General features: G+C 42.3%; 1 protein-coding gene across 2 annotated transcripts in view; it reads left to right on the forward strand.

The window, feature by feature from the left end:
- The first annotated feature begins 23018 nt into the window (after positions 1-23018).
- NFKB1 (nuclear factor kappa B subunit 1) overlaps positions 23019-26618 on the forward strand; it is a 118808-nt gene continuing 115208 nt past the window's right edge. For both annotated transcript variants that reach the window (XM_045536646.1, XM_045536647.1), the window contains exon 1: positions 23019-23082. The gene's annotated coding sequence lies outside the window, so the exon portion shown is untranslated. The remainder of the gene's footprint in view (positions 23083-26618) is intronic.

Consider the following 26618-nt stretch of genomic DNA (forward strand, 5'->3'; position numbering starts at 1 on the left):
GCCTATACAGATAAGAATAACCTCTGCATGTCTGGAGCCAGAGGCAAAAACAGGGGGAAAGGGGGTCACCAAAATGAGCTAGGACTTCGGGAGTTTGCCGAGGAGGAAGAGTGTGGCCCTGGGTTCTGGTCACACCCGGCGATGGTGTGAACCAGGCTTCCCAAGCACACCTGCTTCCATGTCCACCAGTGAACGAGAACAGCTGAGAATTCGTTGACTATGTCCCCGTGGGTATTGCTCGCTCTGGCAGACCCTTCACGTGCAATCATGCTTTAACCCTCACAGCAGCACGCTGAGTGCGGTATCATTCCTTCCATGTTCCAGATGAGATTTAGCAAGAAAAGGATCATTCCATCAGAAAATGGTGGAGAAGCACAAATCTAGATCCAACACTAAAACTCTTTCTCATTTTCCTACGTCAGGCAAACAGAACTGCCAGACCACTGAGTGGAAGAGAGAATTTCCCCCTCTTGCCTTTGGCAACGCTGAAGAAGAAACTCTTCCCTCTCACACATTTCCAAGGGGAAAAATGGTCATTTCCAGTCATGTTCATGTACCTGGGTTCAATTTAATGATTACGTCAATAATTATAGCTTCTTTTGTTTAATTTCATAAAAATAAAGAGATATATATACCCCATCTTTGATTGAACCACCACAGCATCATGAAGACAATTTAGGAGAGAAATAAAGCAGCAGCGAATTATTTCTTTTTTGAAAAAGAAAAAAAAAATCCCTACTTAACAGGTACGATGAACGATGTCTGGGTGATGGGCATTCTCGTAACCATGACTCAAGCATTATAAAAGCAATTCATGTAACCAAAATTATTTGTACCCCGTAAATACTTTGAAATATTACTTAATTAAATCAGATGTAAAACTATGAAAAAAAAGTTTGGAGGAGCAAACTGTGAAGTGCAAAATGAGTAAGAAAGGGTGATTTTGGTGAGGGCTCGGAAGAAGACATCTACAGAGAAAGCTTCAATCTTCTTGGCAGTTACCCAAGTGGCTGTGACCATAATGTTGGTAGAAATATGGACAGTATTGGCCATTCTGACAAGGTCTCAGATAGACGTGTTGTTGGAAACTGGAGGAAAGACCATCCTTATACAGTTGCAAAGAACTTGGCTGAGTTGTGTTACTGTCCCAGTGCTTTGTGGAAGGAAGAACCAGCAAGTGCTGAATTGGGACATTTGGCAGAAATCTCTAAGTAAGATGATGGGCGTGTGGCTGAGAGTGAGGCATGGCTTCTCTTGACTGCTGGTACTAAAATGCAAGAAAAGAAAAACAAAGAAGGAATTTGTCATCAAAAAGGAAGTAGACCTTAGAGATTTAGAAAATTCTCAGCTCAGCCATGCTGTAAACAATAAAAAGTGAGTTCAGGAGAGAACAGTAAGGGAGTGGCAGGCTATTGTTTGATAAGGATATTAGTACAGGTGGCTGGAAGTTTGCTGCTATTCTGCAAGACAATGGAAGAACGATCCCCCAAAACATTTCAGAGATCTGCGAGGGGCTGCCCCACCCATCACTGTCCCCAGAATGCCAGGCCCTGGGAGCAGAATGATTCCAGCCTCTGTCCCCCACATCCTGGTGCAGCACTTCTTGGCTCCCCCAGCTGCGGCTCCAACGGGCCCAGGTGCAGCTCAGCTTGTCCCTCCAGAAGGCAGAGGCGGTAAACCTTGCTGGTGACTGCACAGTGCCATCTCCACCAGGGTGCAAACAGGATTAGCTGTGAGAGTGTGGCCACCTCCACCTAGATTTCAAAGGATGCCCCAGAGGGCCTCAGGGCCACCACGGACAGTCCCCACTAGGGCAATGTCTAGTGGAGCCGTGGAGGCAGGACCACCCCTCAGACCCCAGAAGGACAAAGCCGCCAGCATGCAACTCCAGCCCGGGAGAGCTGCAGCGCTCGCTGCACCCAGCAAAGCCGTGGGGGCTGGGCTGCCTGGAACCTCGGAGGCCCAACCCCTGCCCTTCTGTGCTAGAAGATGGGACATCAGCTCAAAAAAGATTTTTCTGGAGTCTTAAGATTTAATGTTTGCCCTACTGGGTTTTGGATTTGGTTGGGACCATTGTCCCTTTCTTCCTTCCTACTCTCCCTTTGGGAATGGAAATGTCTATTGTATGCCCGTCCCTCCATTGCATTTTGGAAGCACATAACATGTTTGATTTCACAGCTGGAGAGCAATTGGCCCCAGGAAGACTCGTGTCTTGAGTCTCACCCGTATCTGATCTAGATGATATTTAGATGAGACTCTGGGCTTTAGACTTCTGAGTTTGTGCTGGAACAAGTTAAGACTTTTGGGGCTACTGGGATGGAATGAATGTATTTTATATGTGAGAAGGACATGAATTCTGGGGGCCAGGAGCAGAATGGTGTGGTCTGAATGTTGGTATCCCCTTAAAATTCCTATGTTGGAATCTAAAACCTAACGTGATAGTATGGAGCGGTGGGGCCTTTGGGAAAGTGATTAACTCAGGAGGGCTCTTAGTGCCCTTACGAAGGAGGCTGAAGGGGCTGCCTCGCCTCCTTCTGTCACACGAGGACCCACGACACGGTGCCATCTGCGGAGCAGAGAACCAGAGACTCCCCACACTCCAGAACTGTGAGCCACACAGCCCTATTGCTCATGAGTCACCCAGTCTGAGGGATTCCGTTATGGCAGCCCAGCCGGACTAAGAAAATTGCCTTATTTTTTCTCAATGAATATATAACGGTTACAATTTCAGAATGGATATACCAAGACAGGTACCAATGGAACAAGAAGGAATTAAGGACCAGGGTAGGGACAATCCTCCGAATGTCTCAAAAATAAAGCCCAAGTTGGAAAGAAACAGCTCCCCTCCCTCTTTATCCACTGGCACAGAACCTAACTTTTTTCAGAGGGAATCAGATAATAGGTTTCTCCACTCCAGATAGTAGGTGTATTCCATTTCAAGAGGAAAAAGAATAAAAAACAAACAAAACAAAACCACCCATACTGGCCATGAATTGTACATGTGAATTGTAAGTCATGATTATTCTTTGAATAACCTTAAAAAAAATTGTCAGTCTTAGTTTTCACTGTTACGAGTTTCCATCTTTTTCTGTGTCTTCATAAATATTTTTGTGAGGAATTGAGAGAGTTCACTACCTGCCAGCCCGATGCCATTTACATTTAAAACTCTCTCTCAGTATTTAAAGTAACATTGATAAACTAATTGATTTTATTCCTTCTTCCCTCCTCCTCCTCCTCCTCCTTCTTCTTGTTATTATTCTTGTTACCGCTGGTGCAGAGCGATAATAATACCTACCACTTGTCGAGTGCTCATTACGAGGCAGGCACTGTGGTAGGTACATCACATAAACTTTTTCTAATTCTCATAATATTATAATATAATTACTACTAATCTCACTTTCCGTAAAGAAATTGAAGTTCAATGAGCTTAAGTAACTTGCCCGTCAAACTGCTAATCAGCTGTAGCACAAAAGCTCCAATCAGATGGCTTTGACTCCAAGCTCCATCCTCTGTCGCTATGATGACGACTCACCCAGCGGAGGAGTCTATGGTTGTATGAGCACAGTTGCCACCACACCAATTAAACTTTTTCCTGCATGTAAACTTCTAGCACAACAAGGTTTTGTAGAGTAGAGTCTGTACAAATTGCCAACAAATATCACTAGTAACATGGATGGGAGAGAAGGAGACAGCAATTGATAATACAACTGATTCAGGTAAATCAGCACAAAGTATTTGATTTAACAATAATGACTGCACAGATATATGCTTGATCTAAGTCTGTGATGCTGGTTTTGGTGGTAAAGAGATAGTATTTTTTCAATGTATTACGTCATTAAATGAGTTATTTCCTGCAATCAACTTCTTTCCGTCAGCAGGATTTAAGCTTGTTGATAAAAAGATGCTAACTGTTTGAGGGAGCAGAGTTTACTATCCACATCCCTTCTGTTAAAACCCAGGTCTAGAATTATTGCGAACAAATGATTGAGTCATCGCTATAAACTATAAATGAGATTATTCTATAAAAGGATTGATTTTAAAAGGCTAACTCTGTAACTCTTTACCATTTTTCTGTTACTCATTTTTAAAAAATGCAAACTGTAGACAAAACATAAAGTATTGCTGTAAGAGTTTGAATTTCTACGTCAAATATGTCATGACAGTTCTTTATAAAAGGGAGGCTAGAAATAAATACTCCACTTAAAATGAATATAAGCATGTATTCCTCTGAATTGTTTACAGTGTGGTAGGTCTTTAGAGATAAAAGTGATCCAAATGGGTTAAAACCTCTCTTTTCACCCGTGACAAAACTATAAGCCAGAGGGATCAAGTAGGTATATCTGGAATAAAATAGGGGCTCTCACTATAGACCCTGCAGATATCAAAAGGTAATAAGGGAATACTATCAACAACTCTACACACAAATTTGGCAACTTACATAAAATGGATGAATCTCTTGAAAAATGCAAATCACCACACCTCACTTGGCATGAAATAGATAGCTTGAATTGCCCTATAACTGTTAACAAAATTAAATTCATAATTTTGAGACTTCCAAAAAAAAATCTCCAAGTCCAGAGGGTTTCACTGGGGAATGCTACCAAAGATTGAAAGAAGAATTAACACCAATTCTACGCAATTTCTGTCAGAAAAAAGAAGAGGAATAAATGCTTCTTAACTCATTTTATGAAGCTAGGGTTACCCTTATACCAAAGCCATACAAAGGAAAAAAAAAGAAAACTTTAGAAAAATATCTTCCATGAATATAGAAAAATGTCTATATTTGTATAGAAATTTAGGAAATAGAATCAGCAGTATCTAAGAAGAATTATACCCCATTGCCAAGTGGGATTTATTCCTGGGATGCTAGACTGCTTTAATATTTAAAAATCAATTAATGTAATCCACCACATAAAAGATTAAAGAAGGAAAATCACATGATCACATCAATTGATGAAGCAAAAGCATTTGGCAAAATTCAACACTCATTCATAAAAAAGAAAAAAAAAACACCTCTCATAAACATAGGAATAGAGGAGAACTTTCTCAACTTGATAAAGAGAATCTATAAGAAAACCTACAATTACTTTATACTTAATGGTGAAAGATTGAAGGCTTTCCCCTGTAAGACTGGGAGCAAGGCAAAGATCCCACTCTCACCACTCTTATTCAACATAAATAAATAGTAGCCAGTGCAATAAGGCTAGAAAACAAAATAAAAGGCATACAGATAAAAAAAAAAGGAAGAAATAAAACTGTCTTTATTTGCAGATAACATGATTGTTTACATTAAAATATCCCAAAGGATTTACAAAAAGGGCTCCTGGAACTAACAAGTGAGTTTAGGAAAGTCACGGGATACAAGGTAAATAGTCAAAAATCAATTGCAGTACAGCACAGAGAATTGTGGGGACAGTCAAAATACTCTGTATGACAGTGTCATGGTAGACACAAGTCATTATACATTTCTCCAAAACCCATGGAATGCACAATATCAAGAGTGAGCCCCAATATAAACTATGGCCTTTGAATGGTAACAATGTATCAATGTTGGTTCCTCAGTTGTAACAGATGCACCACTCTGGTGGGGGATGTTGATAATGAGGGAGGCCGAGCCTGTGTGGGGACAGGGAGCACATGAGAAATCTCTGTACCTCCTTCCTCTCAATTTTGCTGTGAAACTAAATCTGCTCTTAAAAATATGTCTTAAAAATTCTATTGTATTTCTATGCACTAGCAATGAGCCATGGAGACTGAAATTAAAACTATAATACCTTTTATAATCAATCAAAAAATGAAACACTTAGGTATAAATCTAACAAAGCACATATAGGATTTATGTGCTGAAATCTACAAAACATTGATGAAAGAAATCAAAGAAGATCTAAATAAATGGACATATTCTGTGTTCATGAATTGAAAGACTCACATGATAAGTATTAAATTCTCTCCACAGGTTTAATGCAATGCTTATCAAAATCCCAGAAAGACTTTTAGTGGATAGAGACAAAATTATTCTAAAATATAATAGAAAGACAGAGGAACTAGAATAATAACCAAAAAATGCCAAAAATTATTCTGAAAGATATATATGGAAAAGCAAAGAATTAGAATAGTTAAAACAATTTTGAAAAACAAGAATAAATTGGGAGGAAACCATCCACCCAATTCAAGAATTTTTATAGCTGCAGTAATCAAGATTGTAAGTTATTAGCAGTGACACAGACATGCAGATCAATGAAATAGAACAGAGAGCCCAGAAATGACTCACAGAAATATGCCCAGTGATTTCTGACAAAGGTGGACAAGCAATTCAATAGAGAAAAGACAGTCTTTTCAATAAATGGTGCTGGAGCAATTAGATTAAAAGGCCAATAAAAAATGAACCTTGACTGAAGTTAGAAATTAACTCAAAATGGACAATGAACTTTAGTGTAAAATGTAAACTTTAAAACTTATTTCAAAAACATAGGAGAAAATCTTTGAGCTCTAGGGTTAGGCAAAGAGTTCTTAGACGACACCAAAAGCATCATCTATAAAAGGAAAAATGATACATTAGACTTCATCAAAATTTAAAACTTTTGCTCTGTAAAAGACTCAGTTAAGAGGATGAAAATCAAGCTACAGACTGGGAGAATATATTTACAAACCATATAACCAAGAAAGGACTAGTACCTGGTTATGTATGAGGAACCCTCAAAACACAATATAAATAAACAGTGCTATTAGAAAATGAACAAAGGTCATGAACTGAAACTTCAGTGAAGAAGATAAAGAGATGGCAAGTAAGCACATGGAAATATATGCAACTTCATTAGCCCTTACACATGTACAAACTAAAACCACAATGAAATATCACTACACACCTATGAGAATGTCTAAAACAAAAAATAGTGACAATGTCAAATGCTAGTGAGGATGTAAAGAAACTGGATCACTAAGTGTACGTTACACTGGTTGAAATGTAAAATGATACAACCGCTCTGGAAAGCAGTTTAGCAGTTTCTTTAAGAATTAAACATGCAACTACTATACAACCTAGTAATTACACACCTGGGCATTTATTCTAGAGAAATGAAATTTTATGTTCGCGCATATACCTGCACAAGCATCTTTATAGGTGCTTTATTTTCAATAGCCAAAAAGTATTAATAGAAACAACCCAGATGTACTTCAATGTGTAAACAAACTGTGGAACATCCATACCATAGAATACTACTCAGCAATAAAAAGAAATGAGCTACTGTTATGCACCACCACCTTGAATCTCCAGGGAATTTATGCTGAGTGGAAAAAAAAATTCTAAAATGTTACATACAGTATAATTAATTTATATAAACATTCTTGATGTAACAAAATTATAGAAATGGAGAACAGATCAGTGGCTGTCAGGGGTTAAGGATGGATGGAGGAGGGAGAAAAGTGGGTGCAGCTGTTAAAGAACAACGTGAGAGATCCTTGTGGTGATGTTCTGTATCTTGACTGTATCAGTGTCAATATCCTGTCAATAATATTGTACTACGGTTTTGCAAGATACCACATTGGGCGGAACTGGGTGAAAGGTACACAGGACCTCTCTATATTCTTCCTCACAACTGCATGTGAATCTACAGTTACTTCAAAATAAAAAGTGTAATTTTTTAAATGGATAATAAGGAAATATTATGAACAAGGTTACGGACTATAAATTCAGCAACTTAGATGAAATGGCAAATTCTTTGAAAGACATCAACTACCAAAATTCACTCAAGAGCAATAGGTAAGCTAGAACCCTCTATCTATTAAAGAAATTGAGTTTGTACTTTAAAATCTTTTAGCAAAGAAAACTCTAGGTCCAGAGGGCTTTACTGGTGAAATATATTAAGCATTTATGAAAAATAATACCATTTCTATACAAACACAAACAAAAAAGAGGAGAGAACACTTTTTAACTCATTCTGAAATGCTAACATTATCCTGAAGCCAAAGCCAGATGAAGACATTACAAGAAAAGAAAACTACAAACCAAAATTCTTCATGAACCTAGATTCATTCTGTACAAAAGTTTAGTAAACTGAATTCAACAATGTATAAAAAGGATAATATACAACAATAAGCAAAATTTATCCTAGGAATGCAAGGTTCATTCAAAAAACTGAATTTTTTCCCTGAAAATCGGAAACAAGACAAGGATGTCTGCTCCCAGCACTTCCATTCAACATTGTGCCAGTGGTTCCAATCAGTGCAGGCAAGAAAAGTAAATTAAAAAGCATTCAGGTTAAAAAAGAAGTAAAACTATTTTTATTCACAGATTATATGATCATCTATGTAGAAAATCTAATAGAATCTATGGGGAAAAAAAACCAATGAAAATTAATAAGTGAGTTTATCAAAGTAGCAAGACACAAGATCAAGAAATAAAAATCAATTGTATTTCTACACACAATGAAAAATTGAAAATAAACATTAACATCTTAAAATGCTATTAACATAGCATTAAAAACATAAATACTTGGGAATAAATCTGACAAAAGATGTGAAAGTCCTAACTTCTGAAGACTATAAAACACTGCTTAGAAAAATTAAAAGATATCTAAATTAGTGGATACATAAACCTTGCTCATGGGACAAAAGACTCCTCGTTATGATGCCAATTCTTCCCAAATTGACCTAGAGATTTAATGCAATCCAAATCAAAACTCTAACATACCTATTGTAGACATTGATGAGCTGGTTATAAAATACATTCAGAAATGCAGAGAACCCAGAATAGCCAAAACAACTTTGAAAAAGTGAACAAAGTTGGAGAGCTAACACTACTTGATTTCAGGACTTAGTGTAAAGCTATGGTCATCAAAAAAGTGTGGTATTATCATATAGAAAGAAAAAGATCAATGGAACAAAATAGAGTCCAGACATACAGGGACAACTGATTTTTAATAGTTTGAACAGGCAAGTTAGTAGAGAAAGGTTATTCTTTCCAACACATGGGCTGGAACACTTGGAGATCAATATTCAAGAAGAAATATTGCATATTCCACCATATGCAAAGCTTAACTCAAAATACATCATAGATCTGAATTTAAGTCCTCAAACTTTTTAAGTTCTAGAAGAAAACATAGGAGAAAATCTTTGGGAGTGTGAGTTAGGCAAAGAGTTCTTGGATACAACACTGAAACCACAATGCAGTAAAATCTAGTAAATTACACTTCGTGAAAATTAAAGCCTCTTCAAAAGGGGATGAAAAAACTAGCCACAGACTAGAATAAAATACAGGCAATCCCTGGGTTACAGACGACACGACTTACGGTATCCCATACTTTCCAATGGGCTTCCGAGACTCTTCTTAAGGATAATTTATATTTAAATAATTAAAGTAAGAATTTGGGGACTAGTGTCTTCTGCACACGTAAACAAAGCCACGTGGGTAAGCGGTTAGTTGGCGCAGCATCTTGACACTAGCTGCTAGTCTCATGGACAGAGAGAGAAGCAGCTGATAGAAACACAAAAACACAAAGAATCAGGAGATCCAGAGCCGAGAAAGTTTACGACGAACTAGCTGAAGCTTTTTGTCTCATTGAAGCAGGATTTGCTAAGCTTGAGGAGCAAGATCCTAACACCGAGAGGTCTGAAAAGGTTTACTGTGCAGTGAGAACATCAGCTGCTACATGGCCGTTTCTGATGAAAAATAGGAAAAGGCTGTGCAAACACCCCGACACCTTTCTCAACAAGCCGACTTAGTGGTCAGCTCCGGTCCTCCAGCGACAGAAGCAAATCCTGATTCCCCAGCACCCGCTCCATCCTCTCTGGCACCGTCTCCATCATCTCTTGATTAATGTCAGCTGCCTTTCAGCCTCGACAATGCCCCTCCCCGTAAGCAAGACATTGATGCAATATTAGGTGAGGGTTAACTTTTAATATTCTTTTTTGAAATTTCTGTCTCCTGTCTAAACTTTTTGTATGAGTTTGTTTTTATGTTCTGTTTGTTTGAATTTTTAAAAAGGAGCACAATAATTTCTGTAACTCATTACAGTACAGGAGTATTATTATTATTACGGTATCATACTGTATTATTATTACCATGTATGAGCCATTATACTAGTAGGGTAAGTATTACCTTATATGCGTTGTTCACCAGGAATCCGAGTTATATACAAATTTGACCTAAAGACAGTTCTCAGGAATGTTTCTCACTGGTAACCCGAGGACCGCTTATATTTGCAAATTATGTATTTGATAAAAGACTTATCCAAAACATAAAATGAACTCTCAAAATTAACAATAAGAGAACAACTCACTAAAAATGAACAAAATATTTGAACATACATTTCACCAAATGGCAAATAAGTATATGAAAATATGCTCCTCCTCATTAGACATTAGGGTAAAGCAAAGTAAATCACAATGAGATACCACTACACATACCAATTAGAATGATTACATTTTTAAAAAACTGAGCGTAACAAATGTTGCAAATGTATAGTGAAGCTAGAACTCTCATATGGTGCTGGTGGGGATATAAAATAATATAATCTCTTTAGGAGAACAGCTTGGCAGTTTCTTAAAAAGTTATACATATGCCAACTATATGCTCCAGCCATTTCACTCCTAGGTATTTGTCATGAGAAAAGAAAGTATGTGTGTATACAGTTGCACACAAATATTTTGGTAGCTTTATTTATATAGTGCCAAACTGGAAACAACTCAAATGTCCATCAAAGGGCAATGGATAAACAAATTGCTGCATGTCCGTACAATGAAACCCTGCTCTGCTATAAAAGGAAGGAACTGCTGATACACACAACACACACAGAGGAGTCTCGAGGTAATCATGCTGAATGCCAGAAGCCAGATAAAAAAGAGCACAAACTGTATGATTGCATTTATATGAAACTCTAGAAAATGCAAACTAACCTAGAGTGACAGAAAGCAGATCAGTGGTAGCTTAGGAATGCGGGCTGCAGGAATAAGGGACGCAGAAGGCCATGAGAAACCTTTTCTGGCGATATATATGGTGAGTATTTTTATTGTGGTGATGGTTTCATGGGTGTATGCGTATGTCCAAAACAACTCTCCCTCTCTCCCCTTTTTCTCTCTGTCTCAATGTGAAGAAGAAAGTGTGTTGTCCATGGTATAGCTGGAAGCCATCTTCTGACCAAAAGGAAAGTCAGCGTGAGGAAATTGCTAACACAGAGACAGAAAAAAAGACATCTCTGAGGGGAAGAGAGCCAGAGTCTTGACTGCATTTGATTTGAAATTCACTTTATCTAAGGATTTTCAAGCATGTGACCTAATGATATTCCACAATGGTTCTATCATTTTGAGTCAGGGTTCTACATCCTGCAGTGAAAAGCATCGTAACCAGGGTAAGTATATTCTCATTTGAGAAACATACTAACAATTTATAGTATGCCATCAGAATAAAACTCAATTCCCGGCATTTAATTCCAAAGAAAACTGATCTGTGTATCTACTGATATGTGTATCGGTAAAGCTGATCTGTGTATTTGTCTGTATGTACGGGGTGGAAGTCTTGCAGCTGTTCCAGTAGAGGGGATATCTGCTATTTATACTCCTCCATCCTGCTTTCTTCCTTCTTTTGATGACAGTGCCTCAGTTTGCCCTCAGCAAACCACTGGCGTGGCCCTCTTCATACATGTCTGTCAGATGAGACAGACCCTCCTGTCCCCAGGAGTAGACAAGTGATTCAAAGGGCACTGTGAGGACAGGGGCAATGCAGTTCACATACCTGAACTTCCCCCGCCCCCAGTCTTCTTTTTTTTTTTTGAGACAGAGTCTGGCTCTGTTCCCCAAGCTAGAGTGCCGTGGCGTCAGCCTAGCTCACGGCAACCTCAAACTCCTGGCTCAAGCGGTCCTCCTGCCTCAGCCTCCCGCATAGCTGGGACAACGGGCATGTGCCACCAGGCCCAGCTAATTTTTTCTATATATTTTTCATTGTCCATCTAATTTCTTTCTATTTTTAGTAGAGATGGGGGTCTCGCTCTTGCTCAGCCTGGTCTTGAACTCCTGACCTCAAGCGATCCTCCTGCCTCAGCCTCCCAAGTAGCTGGGACTACAGGCATGCGCCACCATGCCCGGGTAATTTTTTCTACATATATTTTTAGCTGTCCAGATAGTTTCTTTCTATTTTTAGTAGAGACGGGGTCTTGCTCTTGCTCAGGCTGGTCTCAAACTCCTGAACTCAAATAATCCTCCCGCCTCGGCCTCCCAGAGTGCTGGGATTACAGGCGTGAGCCACCGCTCCCAGCCCCCCCCCCAATCTCCCTTGAACTACCTCTCCAAACAGGAAAAAAGTGGGAGTAGGTAAGCAGGAGCAGCCGAAGCATGCACTTGAGGGCATATGCACCAGGGTCTCTGAAAGGAAAAAGACACTCTCACTCTTCTTGGTTTGGGATCTGTCATAGAGGAGCCTAAAACAAAGTTCTGAATTTCATGGCGCCAATGAAAGCTGGCCCCAGGAAACCTACAAATCCCTCAGGAAAAAGATACACACGCTTGTTTATGTGTGTTCTTGGGAAAGGTGGCTCAATCCAGCTGGTGACACGTGATATGGAAGAGGCGATTCGCTCCCAGCTCCCGAGGCGAGAGTCCTCGCTTGCATGCAGAGTGAGCAGGATGCGACAGACTTTCTTCCGCAGCTTCAGCTGGGTGTTGACAGATGCCAGTTGGTTCACTGCCAGCCCATGAGAGCAAAACTTTCCGCTTGGTGGGTTCGCCCCTGCAGAAAAGACCCTAACTGCTTGGCCTGTAATTATAGATCAGTACGGGCAGAGCCTGAGGTCTGAGCAGGAAATGGAAAATAACAACTCGCCCCAGCAGGACGAGCAAGCCAGAGAGGAAAACCAAGGCGAACACTTCAAGCAGGTGCTTCGCTGAATACAACTGTTGGAAGAGTCAGATGAAAACTTTTTTAAAAAGCAATAAATTCACTCACGAAGATATAACTAAAGATTAAGGGGTTACCAGATAAATATATGATCAACACTAGAACTAAAAAAAAGTCATTTAAAAAATAGGTAGTAACTCCTTGTGTTTCTGGCAGGATTTCCCTCCTGTCTGAAATATTAATAGCTAAAATGCAATGACTGATGGAAATGACTGAGGAGTACTAATAAATACAGGTTCCTCAGATTACAGCTAACGTTTGTTGGGCTTTGACTTCTAAGTACATTCTGTGGATTGAATTCTTATGAAACAGCCCCATTTTTAAGGAGAGTGAGGCTTAGGGAGGTTAGTCATGAAGCCAGGAAGTCAAGGAGCAGGTTTCAGACTCCTGCATGCTGACTTCAGAGCCCGAGGGCTTGATCCCCACCCCTCTGTCTAGCCCCTACTCGTTTAATGCAGGTGATCCATTCTCTCTGCACGTGCTTTGGGCCTATCTAGGCCTCGGATGATATTCCCAGGCATGCGCTAAGCCCAGGACTAGTCTTGCATTGTGTTTCCATCGGGGGTGGTAACAGCAGTGAGGCTGGGGGTGCTAGGGGTTCTAAGGTGCTCACCAAGAGTAGCAGCCGCCTTGTCCTTCTTACTACCTCTCGCTCCAAAATTAGACTTCTGCTTTAGTCAGGCAACCTGAACTTTTATTTCCACTCTGTTCCTTGGGACTTTGGGCAAATTACTTAGCTTCTTAGATTTTAGTTTCCTCATCTGGGAAATGGGAATAACAGGATTATTGTGAAGACTTAAAAGACATAATGTAGGCTGGGCACAGTGGCTCATGCCTGTAATCCTAACACTCTGGGAAGCCGAGGCGGGCAGATGGTTTGAGCTCAGGAGTTCAAGACCAGCCTGAGCAAGAGCAAGACCCCATCTCTACTAAAAATAGAAAGAAATTATCTGGACAGCTAAAAATATATACAGAAAAATTAGCTGGGCATGGTGGCGCATGCCTGTAGTCCCAGCTACTCGGGAGGCTGAGGCAGGAGGATGGCTTGAGCCCAGGAGTTTGAGGTTGCTGTGAGCTAGGCTGATGCCATGGCACTCTAGCCAGGGTGACAGAGCAGGACTCTGCCTCAAAAAAAAAAAAAAAGAAAAAGAAAAAGAAAAAAAAGACATAATGTAAGTAAAACCCTCAGCATTCATCTGGTGACAATGAGTGACAGGTAAAACGTTGAGCTTGGAAATTCAGAGAGGAATTAACACGTATCTTTAAATGTTTAAAGGACTATTTTGTAAATAAGGGAGTAAACTCTCTGTTACTCTATGTGGCAGAAATGGAAACAACAGCACAAGTTACAAGGAAACAGATTTGGCCTCCACGTGAGAATAACCTTTCACAGTGGCCTTTTCAATAATGGGAAAGATCACGTATGACATGACAAACTTTTAAGTCAGTCACTGGAATTATTCACAGGCTCTTGGATAAAGAACTGCTTTGGGTATAAAGCTGGATTTTAAGCTCTTTAAATGTCTTTCTACCTCTATTATGGTATCTATAATTCTAAAAATTGGCTTCCAGCAAAGTTAATGATTTAAGAACTAAAACATCTTACAAAAGAAAGTACTGATTTCATGAAAAAAAAAGGTTTAAAAAAACTGTATAATTTACTATAAGGGAAATGTGTCATTTTTCTCTATTCTAAGAAATTAAACATTTCTTTAATATTTTCATTTACTGCCTAAGTAAGAAGAATTATATTAGGGTAAAATACTTTCTCACACACACACACACACACACACACACACACATGCACAGAAAAGTTTAGCTAAGACTATATAAGTGCTGATAAAACAAATTTTTTATGTGCACTGAGTATAAGTTTAAGTCATACTGAATCTGAAGTTTTTTAAAATTGTTGAAACAGCAAAATAGTCAACAGATAAGCAGCATTGCTTGAATTTGCAAGTTGACAAGTCCTGATAGTGTTCTCCTTAAAAGTCTTGCTGCTGATATGACGAATGGAGACCTATTATAACAGATATTATTATTACCATATATAATTTCAGATTTCTAGAAGACTTATCAGGAGATATATGCATGGAAAGGCATATTTATCCTATTAAAATATATGTATAAGCATCAGACGTCAATTATGAAGAGATTTGACTGCCAGATAGAGAGAATCTTTCAAAAGACGAAAGGCCCCTCCACAAAAACCAGTAACTGGCCGCTGTCTCACTGGGATGGCCATGAGCTGGTCTGATTTTACTCAGAACAATTTTGTTGGCTTCATGTAGCCTGATCAAGCACCCAGGTTCATGGGGACTGAGGGTTTCCTGGGCAAGGGACTGTCTGTGCTAAAACCAAGATAGTACCAGGAAAACTGGGATGAGTTAGCCTTCTGGTCCCATGCCTTCGTGCAAATCAGTAAAAGATACCCCTCCACATGGACTGAATTGTGTTCCCCAAAATTCATGTGTAGAATTTTGTACATCAGAATGTAGCTGTCAGAATAGAACTGTGTTTAAAGATAGGGTCTTTAAAGAGGTAAATAAAAATGAAGTTTGGGGATGGGTCCTGATGGAATGTGACCGGTGTCTTTGTAAGACGAGGACATCTGGACACAGACACGCACAGAGGGGCCAGCCCGTGAGGACGCGGGGAGGACACGGCCGTCTGCAAGCCAAGGAGAGCGGCCTCGGAGGAAACCAACCCTGCCGACACCTTGTTCTTGGACCTCCAGCCTCCAGAACTGTGAGAAAATACGTGTCGGTTGTGTGAGCCGCCCGGTCTGAGGCTTGGTGGTGGTAGCCAGAGGAAACTCCTACTCTCTCTAGTAGTTATTCCCACGTCTGGGTTAGTGCATTTCGGCTGATGACCACGGCCCCATCTTCCCCGCCCCAGGGCTCCTCTCCCCTTGCTCTTCCTCCCGGTGACTCACATGTGTCCCTGCACCTAGATGACAGCTCCACAGACCCGCTGCTTCCCCCTGGCACCTTGCTCCTTCCTTAATCTCTCTCTTATTAACTGGGAAGTCACTAAGCTATCTCTAGAGCGTGGACTTGTTTCTGCCCTCAGCTGCACAGCCGTCCCCTGTGACATGCTTGGGATTGTCCCCAAAGTCAGCTGCTTCTTCTCATCCTCACCCTGCAACTGTGGTACCCTAACACTAAAGCACTCTCGCTCTCTCACCCTTCAAACTTTCTCTTTCTGGTTTTCCACACCTTCCTCCTACTTTTGATGGCCTCAGGAGTCTTAAAGCATTCCTCTCTCTCTCTCTCTCTCTCTCTCTCTCTCTCTCTATATATATATATATATATATATATATCCCTCCAAAAATAAAGTCATTCATTGAGTTTCTGTCCTTGGCCCTCTTCTCTCCTAACTCTTTTGTCACTAACGTTTTAGAAACACTCTCACAACAACTACCGCACCTTTGCAGTTGGTTCTGGATGTCGACACCCAGCCCCGTGTCACTCTGAGCATCAGGCCTGCGTGTCCAGGTGCATATTAGCCATTTCCATGTGGACGTCTTCCTGAGTCCATCAAATTCAACATGTCTGGAACTGAATGCATCATGATTCCCACAGATTTTTTTCTTGGTGATAGTGTTGCCATTCTAATCATTCATTCAGACTAGAAAACTCAGCCATCTATGAGTCTTCTTCTCACTGAAATTGCATATGTAATCTATAAGCAGGTCATGTTGACCATACGTTCTAAAAATCTTGTGCATCCTCCTTTTCGTATCGCTGGGTAATGGTTTAGTGTAATGGTTAACAGCATGGACACTGGGGCCAAATCAACTGAGTTCAAATCCTGACTCTCCTGCTACTTACGAGTCATGAAACCTTCTGAAAATTATTCAGCTGCTCATGTATGAAAATGGGGATTATAATGATGACGTACTTTATATGATTGTTTGAGAATCAAATAAGTTAATACATGTAGCAGATATTAGCCATATGCTCAATCTATTTTCTCCTCCTAAACAACCAGCACAACTGTATTTCCTGGATCCCTTGCAGCTAAGTGGGGCCGTAGAATATGAGTAGAAGTATTGCACCACCTGCAGTCAACGGCAATTAAAAGAAAATACACTTTTCCTGTGCTCTTTCTTCCTTTTCAGAGGCAACGTTGGAAACAACACAGCACCGTGGTTAGATGTTGGAAGGATTCTGAATCCCCGAGTCACTGCGTGCAGCAGAGCTGCCCAGGTGAGCCCTGCAGCAGGGCGCTTCTGCAGTGGGGTCCTGTGTGAGAGGAGTGAGCTTTTATTTTATTGTGTTGGATCACTGAAATGCAAGGTTTGGATTTTTTCATGTGTGAGTTTTTTTGTCTGTTTGTTTGTTTTGGTAATATCTGCTAGTGTTATTTACCCCAGCATCATGTAAATGTGCTAGAAACACAGTCATACATACCGATCTCTAATAAATGGTAGAGATTACTTTTTCCACTGCAGCTACATTGGCTTGAGTCCAAATCATTTTCCACTTAGATTGTAAGAGGATCACATAAACCATCAGCTCTTTCTTGCCTGAGTAGTTCATTTAAATAGGACATATTTTGCTATAAAAGTCTTTGTTCTGTCCAGTTATGTTGTTGGTAAGTTCCAGGGTGATTACTGTTGAAAGACAGCAAAAGAATGTCATTTTGTGATTCCCGCAAAGCAGAAAACAAGAGATAACCCATTGCTTCTTCACTGCCTCAAAGAAGCAGAAGAAATGATTTCAGGACTGCTACACCTTCTATAAATCGCAGCTTCTCTCCCACCACCTTCGCCGTAGGCCCCTGAACACAGCTGTCAAGTTGCCTGGGATTTAAATCCCAGCTCTGTTAATTCTTTGGTAAAGCAATATGTATGTCCCCTGTTTTAATCAGCCCTTTAATTTACATTTTTAAGGAAAAGAATAGCAGCTTTTAGAACATTTCCATATTATTTATGGAATATATTTTAAGTGTTACAGATGTGCTTTAGAGAGGTGATAGTAGACCCAAAAAAGTTGGCTACTGGGCATCTGGGAACAGATCTAGAATTTTCTTACATTAATTATTACAATATACAATTCCACTTCCTAAGTCTTTTTGCCATAAACTGGATTTTAAACCCACACTTCCTGTCTTTAAGTCTCACTCCTACTCATCCATCTGTCTTCTTTGTCCTGATCATTTTGCCGTCAGATGCACCATTCTAACATCCACTAAATGCCGTTTAAATATCAAGCTCTTCCTCTGGATACAACAGTACAGCGAGTAATAATCAACATAAATGAGGGTTTCCTAGCACCTGGCATCTAGTAAGTGCTTCACATACATTATCCCATTCGACTTTTACGAGACCACTATGAAGCCAGCATTAATATCATCCCATTTTACAGATGAGGCAAAGGAGGCTTGGAAGGGTTCTGTCCTTGTTCAGAGTCCCGCAGCTACTCAGGGCAGAACAGGAGTGAGTTGTTTTCTGCGGAGGGCACAGTCAGCCGTGGGTTCAGGTCTGAAGGCAGCGCTGGACCCCCAGCCTCGGGGCCTTAACCACCAGGCGATATTCCCAGCCCTGCGGGGTCTCTCCCTACTCACGCCTGAGTATTCGATGACACCGCCATGAAAGGATTGGCTCTGCTCTGTCTAGCACGGCAATTACACGCCCTCCTTTGTGTTTTACAAACTCTTTGAAGGCAGTGACGGCAGCACATAAATATCCATCTGAGCCGACAGCAAGATGAGTGTATCTGTAAGACCAGTGGCATTCTCCTTTCGTATTTATTGATGTCTCCATTTCAGTGTGTTTCCGTTGCCAAGGGAATAAAATTCTGAACTCTCTGTATGAGGAAGATGATTTCTTTGCCAGCTTTTGCTAGGTTCACTCTTGGTGATATAATTTATCATATAAATCACTTTTGTCCTGGCTTTTATATAAGGGGCCATTCTTCCTGACTTTATGTTAGGAGTAGAGATTGTATCTTCTTTTTTCTTTTGTAACCACCTATATATGCTAATTGAGTGCCCTTTCCATAAGACCTGCTAACTGTGTAAACACAAGACAGAACATGGGAAGTGTTTTAATGGAGATGAAATGAAATACCCCACTATCAACAGGGAGATATGCGACGATGAGGAAGGTATGCCCTAGTGGTCAACAACCCATGCATTTATGTCTCTTAAGCCAATGAGGAAATTATTTTCAAGTCCTTTTCCTTATCATTACAGTTTACTCTTGTATAGACCTTTTGCATTCTTTATATCTCCCTTTAGTCTCTAGAACTATGAGTTAGGGTTGTTATAATGTAACATATAGTTGTTGTATATAAACATAATACAACATATATGTAACACATATATATACAAAATACAACATATATAGTAACATATATACACAACATATATAATGTGAAACATTATATAAAGCTATTGCATAGTCTATAATATGAGCTATAATGGTATGCTTATTGCACAGGTAAAGAAATTGAAGCTCAAACTATTGGTAAAATTTACACAGATAATTTCAGGCAAAGCTAGGACTCCAGCTCAAGTCTGATTCGTGAGTCTAGTGAGGTCTTTCCATTTCATCTTGGCTTCCACAGCTAACAGATGTGACCTGCGTTTCTAAGAATGTTGAGGTCCCTTCATGACCCAAAACAAGTTATACCCTTTACAGAAATACAATTCCCTCCTGTTCTAGTCTTAACATAGGTCTTAGAGTTTGCATGGCTCTGGTGTGTATGAGTATGTCCTTGTGAATCCCTTTCACACATTGTGTCATTTCCTACTATCAACGTCACACTAGACAATCGCAACCTCAGGATTCTCTGCACACCAACGTTTGCAACACTCAACTTCATGAGAAGGGAGATCTGTGTGCTTTCACATATTTAGTGATGGTTTGGTTTGTATACTTGTCTCCTCCAAACGTCATGTTGAAACTTTATCCTTAATGTTGCAGGTAGGCCTGGTGGCAGGTGTTTGGGTCATGGAGGCTGATCCCTCATGAACAGATTAATGCTCCCCCTGGGAGGGAGTGTGAGTGAGTTCTCACTGTATTAGTTCCTGTGAGAGCTGGTTGTTCACAAGAGCCTGGCACCTCCCTCCTCTCTCTCTTGCTTCCTCTCTCGCCTTGTGATCACTGCACATGCCGATTCCCCTTGCCTGCTATCACAAGTGGAAGCAGCCTGAGGCTTTCACCAGATGCATTACAGGTGCCATGCTTCGTGTACCCTCTGCAGAACCTAATAAACCTCTTTTCCTTATAAACTACCCATCCTTGGATATTCTCTCACAGCAACACTAAACAGATTAAGACAAGTGACAAATACAATACAACCTCCCTTTTCCACAATATTGATGCCTGAAATTCCATATTTAGACTATTTTTTTGCTTTGCAACCTGGTAATGGCAAATGCCTTCTAACATCTTAGGGCAGGTGAATTTGTGAAAAATATTCCTGGAAGCAGGTTTGTACAGAGTGTAGAGAAAACGTTAGATGACAAAGCAGGAATACAGGAAGGTTAACTGGAGAGCCCAAAAGAGTAAACTAGGAGCTTTTATAGTTTTGTCTACTGTAGTGCATTGAACTGCACCCCTCAAAAAGATACGTTCAACTCCTAATCACAGGAACATGACCTTTTTTTGGAAATAGGGTCTTTGCAAATGTAATCAAGTTTAGATGTAGTCATGTTGGATTAGGGTAGGCTCTAAATCCCGTGATTGGTGTCTTAGTAAGAGAAAGGGGAGATTTGCTTTTTTTTTTTTTTGAGACAGAGTCTTGCTCTGTTGCCCTGGCTAAGTGCCGTGGCATCAGCCCAGCTCACAGCAACTTCAAACTCCTGGGCTCAAGTGATCCTCCTGCCTCAGCCTCCCGAGTAGCTGGGACTACAGGCATGCGCCACCACGCTGGACTAACTTTTTCTGTTTTCAGTAGAGACAGGGTCTCACTCCTGCTCATGCTGGTCTCGAACTCCTGAGTTCAGCCAATCCAGAGAGGGAGATTTGGACGTAGAGACACACAGGGGACACAGACAAAACACAGGAAAGAAGGCCGGGCAACCGTGGGGGCACTGATTGGAGTGACGCAGGCGAGCCAAGGAACGTCAAGGACTGCAGGGGCACCAGAAGCTGGGAGGAGGCAAAGGATTCTTCCCTAGAGCCTTCAGAGGGAACATGGCCTTGATGACACCATGATTTCAGAATCCTGGCCTCTAGAACTGTGACAGAGTAAATTCCTGTCCTTTCAAGCCACCCAGTTTGTGAGACTTTGTTACAGCAGCGCTAAACTCATACACTTGCTCAACACCCTGCCTTCAATTTTAAGTTCATTTTAAGTTTGAAATTTGATTTAATCCTTTTCACTAATTGACACTCTTCAACTTTTGTTCCCCAAATGCGTCACACTGGCTCTACTCTTGGAACCATCCTGTTTATTCTTTTGGCCGTGGGGCTGCGGCCCCTGCAGAGTGACGTGCGGAGCTGTGTGCACACCCGCCTCCCACAGCGGGGCTGGCGGGGACTCGTCCCCTCGCGCGACGTTGTGTCACGGGAGCCTGCAGATTTACACTCATGTCCATGGCAAAAGTTTTACATAAACTATATATCAACCTACTAACACATAATCTTAGCAAAATTTCTAATACTGTCCCATAAATAATAACTCAGAATTTCTAAAAAGTCATTGTCTTCAATCTTTATGAATCCTTGGAATCCCAGCTGTTCAAACAGCCTCTGGGAGCTAAGGACATAGCTTGAAGGTAGATTGTTGGGGGTCCCAAGGTCACTTTGCAGACTCCCCTAATACCCAATCAGGTGGACCCCTGTTTCTTTGCCAAACGTTCCACCAAGAGGGTTCCCATAACCTCACGGGGGAGAGGGCGGGAGTGAGCACGAAAGGACAAGGACAAACGTGCCATGGACAATCCAAACACCACAGAACCGTCGCCCTGTCATCACCTGACTACTGATGCTTTAGAGTTAAGCTTATAATTGTTACTGGACTCAGTAGTGAAGCAAGCTCCAAAATATCTATTTCAGCTCGATTTTTCACCTGGGGAGCGAAGCTACCGCGGGGCATCCCCAGCGCGCGCCTGGTACCGTGCCCAGCAGCCGGCGCGGCCCAAATGCCGGCCACCCGCGGTCACCGGGGGCCTGTCTGCGGCCCGGCGGCGTCTCTGCGGGAAAAAGAAAACTCGCCTCTGCCACATCAGTATTTCTTTATGCCTGTGCCCCCAAACCGGCACTATCCACTGTCGTTATCACGAAGGCCTGGCGATGCCCCGCGGATGAAAGTTCCGAGTAACTGTCGCATAACCGGAGAGTTGACTTCCCCAGAACCGGCCTATGTCCATACTTCAGTTGACAGCAGTCAGTTCTGATACTGAGATTCCGGTTTAATCTGTGGCGAGACTGGAGTGTCACCGAGACAGTTAAGTGGACTCTACAGATGGGGTTTATTTTTGTATCTGGCCTGCCTGGACCCGCGCCGGGCCCTCCTGCCTCCGGCCTGCCCGCAGGGGACGGGCCCGGCTCCACGGGGCGCAGCCGCCGCCCCCGCGCCCCCCAGGCCCCGCAGCGCTGCCCGGGGCGCCCGCGCCGCTCCGGCCCTCGGGCTCCGGGAGCCCCGCGGGGGACCGCGGCCACCGGCCGCCTGGCCCAGCGCCTCGCCCAGCGCCCCGGAGGGGCCCGCGAGCGGGGCCGGCGGCGAGGCCGAGCGCCGGGCGCCCCCAGAAGCGCGGGCTTCCCCCGCCCCCGGCGGCGACCCCACCTCCCGCCCCCGCCGCGCGCGCGTGTCCGTCTGTCTGTCCGCTGTCTCGACGTCAGCGGGAATTTCCAGCCAGGAAGTGAGAGAGTGAGCGAGAGAGACGGAGAGAGAAGTGCAGCGGCGCGCCGCGCAGGAAGAGGAGGTTTCGCCACCGGAGCGGCCGGCGACGCGCTGACAGCTTCCCCCGTCCCGCCCGTCCGTCGGGCCTCCAGCGCCGCCGCCGCCCCGGGAGCCAGCGCGGCCGAGGGGGAGCCGCCCGGCCACCGCGCGCCCCGCGCTTGCCTCGCCCGCGCTGGGGACATGGCGCGGCGCTGACCCTCCCGGCCGCCCGCCCCGCGCCCGCCCCGCACCGGACCCGCACCCGGCCCGCCCGGGCTCCGGCCGGCCGCCGCCTCTTCCTCCCGCGGCCCGCAGGCCCGCACCGCCCCGGAGGCCGGACGCGCGCTCGCCACCACGGTAAGCCGCACTCGGGCAAGCGGGGGCCCCGCCGGGGACGCCTCGCACCCCTCGCAGCCCCCGTTCCAGCCCCGCGGACTTCCTCATTCCTGCGCCGGCCGCGGGGCCAGACCGCGGGAGGCGGCCGGCAGGGCTTGGGAGGCACATGGAGCTGGCGACAGGGAGAGAGGCACATCCGGACTGCGCCGGGCTGGCCGGCCGAGGGCCGCGGCCGCCCGGGCGGTTATTTGTCCTCGCGTCCCTCCCGGCGGGAACGCGAATCCGAGGGGAACTCTTGCAAACTTTCTCCGTCCCCGCGCCCGGCCCCCGCGGAGGGGCGGCGAGGGCTGGGGGCGCGCTGCGTGGCGGGGCCAGAGCGAAGGCGGCTGGCGCAGTGCGGGACCAGATTGCACCGAAGGGCGGTCCGCGAAGTGAAAGCAGAAGTGCCTGTCAGTCCCTGGGCTGGGAAAGCCCTCCCGGCTCCGCAGAACTGGACGGGGAGCCTGCGCCTCCCCCTCGACTTCTAGAACCCCCCACTCCTCTCTCTCTCTCTCTCCCTCTCTCTCTCTCTCTCTCTCACACTCACACACACGCACACACGCACACACACACGCGCGAGAGACACAATATATTCACCTGCTGTAGGACTCGTACGTTCATTTTCAAAAAATAAAGTGGGCTCGATAGTCCACAGGGCCTGGCATTTGAATTACCTACTTAGAGCACCTTTTGGACACTTGATTACGTAAAACTCTTGAACAATGGCACCATGCATGGTGCATGACCTCTAAGACAACAATAATGGTAGAAGCCAGGCCTATCCTAAATGTAAGTTTCTAAATGGTCTTTTAAGATAGACACCAGTGGAGGTGTTTGCCCTGATTGATGGGTCTGTCCTGAAAATTAAATGGGACCTGATACAGGATTTGATGATGAAGATTTAAGAAATTGTCATGAACTTAAGTGGAGGTTTTCAGCATTGCAGATTGTGAAATAACCATATTTAACTCAGAGATTTTGTTATAAAGCTCAATGGCATTACTAAAACATTTAATAGTTCTGGCATCAAAATATTCTTCTACAAAGGGATGATCTTTGGTAAATACTAAAGATTTTATTTTAAAGATCACCATGTTGGGTATTTTTCTAGAAGAATTCCTCAACTGAATATTCTTGAGCAGTTTAAACTGCATTAGTGTTTGTTAAAACTTTAAAAGGAAAATTTAATTAAAGCTCTTAGCTGAAGTATGATGTGTTCCTCATTTTAATAGTATGCTTCCTGGAGATGAATCTTTTTACTGTTTGATGCATTATAGAAATTATGTAAATAATTTAAAGCAAAGTACTTTTTTGAGCTTATGAACTAGGGTAGACAGGAAATAAAAAGATATTTGTTTCCTATAGCATTTAACATTTATCATGTAATTGAATTGCTAAAATGAAACAAAATATATATGATAAATGGAAACATGAAATCTGAAGCCATTCATTCATATTGATATGCCAGGCAACTCCTAACTGTCCTCCCTTACTTGTTCAGGTAAAATGTCTTCCTGGGCTGTAGCCTACTGGACAAATTTAAATACAAAGGAAGGCTCGTTATATGTAGATTTAATGCTGGAACTGAAATACTGCTTGCTGTGAAAAGCAAGCCATTTCTAAACTGTTTGAAAGACTTTTTAAAGGAAATAGTATAATCCTATTATGAGTTGGTGGCAATTTGAAAATCTATTATCTTTGTTTTGGAATTTCAATTTTATCATATGTTCTGCAGTTGGCACTCACTTAGGCAGAGTATACCCCCCTGTTTTTCAAACCCAGTTAGTAAATACTGGAGTATACATACAAAAATAGTTGTTCCTCTTTGTAAGCCCTGCTTTGATCTTTGCACTTCCTTTTTGCTTCTACCTCTTAAACAAGATCATCTGTGATGCTTGAGTTGCAGTTGGTTAAAGCTCAGTCTGAAATACGCAGAATTTCAGGTTTAGTGATCATATTCCTTACATTTCTCTTGTTGTTCCTTGAAAGAAATTGAAGCTAGTGTGAGAAACATATTCATGCAGGTTGTTTTTACTACACTCTTAGGCTTCCAGATATCTGATGAGGCCAGTTACTGCCTTGGCTTTCAGGGGTTGCTCACTGTGGTAGATGGATCTAGATAAGGAATTGGCAGCTACATGGATCTTGGGGTATCATTAAATCAGTAAGCCCTTATTTTCACCTAATTTATGAGAGGTATTCCCCTGTTCAAAAGAGGTGAAAGTTCTGGCTTCTGGGGGGAAGTGGTTACTTCATAACCTTCAATTGGTTTGAACTCGAGAGAAGCAAGAAAAATCCTTGACATTTTAAAACAATAAGTTAAAATAAGTCTACCTGTGTTGTCGTGTGGATTTTTGATAAAGTACACAAAATATCATCTATTCCACCTTCAGGACTTAGTAGATGAGATGTGCTGTCCCGAGCATGGAGCTGACTGCAGCAGGAAGTGTCTCTGGAGAGGCACCATACTGCAGTTTCACCAGTACAGTAAACATTTGGATGTGCTCTTCTAGTCTACAGATTCAGCAGAAATCACATTAGCAGAAATGGATGTGTATGCAAAGTTCTCATTAATTTGTCATACTTTTAGTAGGAGGGTGGTTTTATTTGGTTGGTTCTTGGTTTTCTGTTTCCAATATGAACTGTAATGCGATTGTAATAGTAGAAGAAAAGGAGAAGGAAGAACAGAATGTTAGTGCTAGGAGATACTTTGTGTTCTGCTCCTACATCTACATTTATGTCTGATCAGCATTAACTGATAATTGCTTGTTGGTGACAGTGAGCCACAACAGAGCAATTTACTCTGCTATCTGGGAATTAATTCTCATTTGCTTCTCTTGCACCTTCCATAAATGCTGAACTCACCTGGAGTGTTCTTGGAAGTGAGCAAGCAAGTCATCAGGAACATCTAGATCCCTTTGACTTGATTCTGTCACTGCTCAGGAGACCCTGGGGGTTTTAGAGGACTAGAGATACTCAGCCTCAGGGAGGAATGTGTGACATTTTGGCATAGTCCTGCAAGTCAGTTTGGCTTCTTGTCTGATTTTTTTTTTTTTATCAAAAAAGGTTAATGTTTAAAACCATATAATTTGGTACAGTTAATAGTTATGGTGACATAACCAAGCCTCTTATCTTTGTAATATTTCGTTAGTGAGTGCCTAACTGTTAGAAGAAGAAAAAAAGAAAAAAGCGGTAGCGTTTCATGATAATGAAATTGCTTCACATCTTTGGCCTCTACTATATTAGAGAGTGTTCCTGGGTGCAAATTAATATGCTGTCTTTCAGATTTCCCTATGAGGTTGGTAAATCTGGCTTTGAAGATCAGCTGATAGTTTAGAAAATAAGTTGTGAAAATCACATTGTTTCACCACAAATGATTTAAACCCTGACAGTTTTATGTAAATAAAAGTAATATGTGATTTGTTAAAGATTATGGAAACCTCAGGAGAATAGATTATGGATGAAATATTTGTTTAATTTATAGTATCAATCATAAAGATATTATATTTTAAATTTTA

This window comes from Lemur catta, chromosome 24, assembly GCF_020740605.2.
Source record: "Lemur catta isolate mLemCat1 chromosome 24, mLemCat1.pri, whole genome shotgun sequence".
In the NCBI taxonomy this organism is placed as follows: Eukaryota; Metazoa; Chordata; class Mammalia; order Primates; family Lemuridae; genus Lemur; species Lemur catta.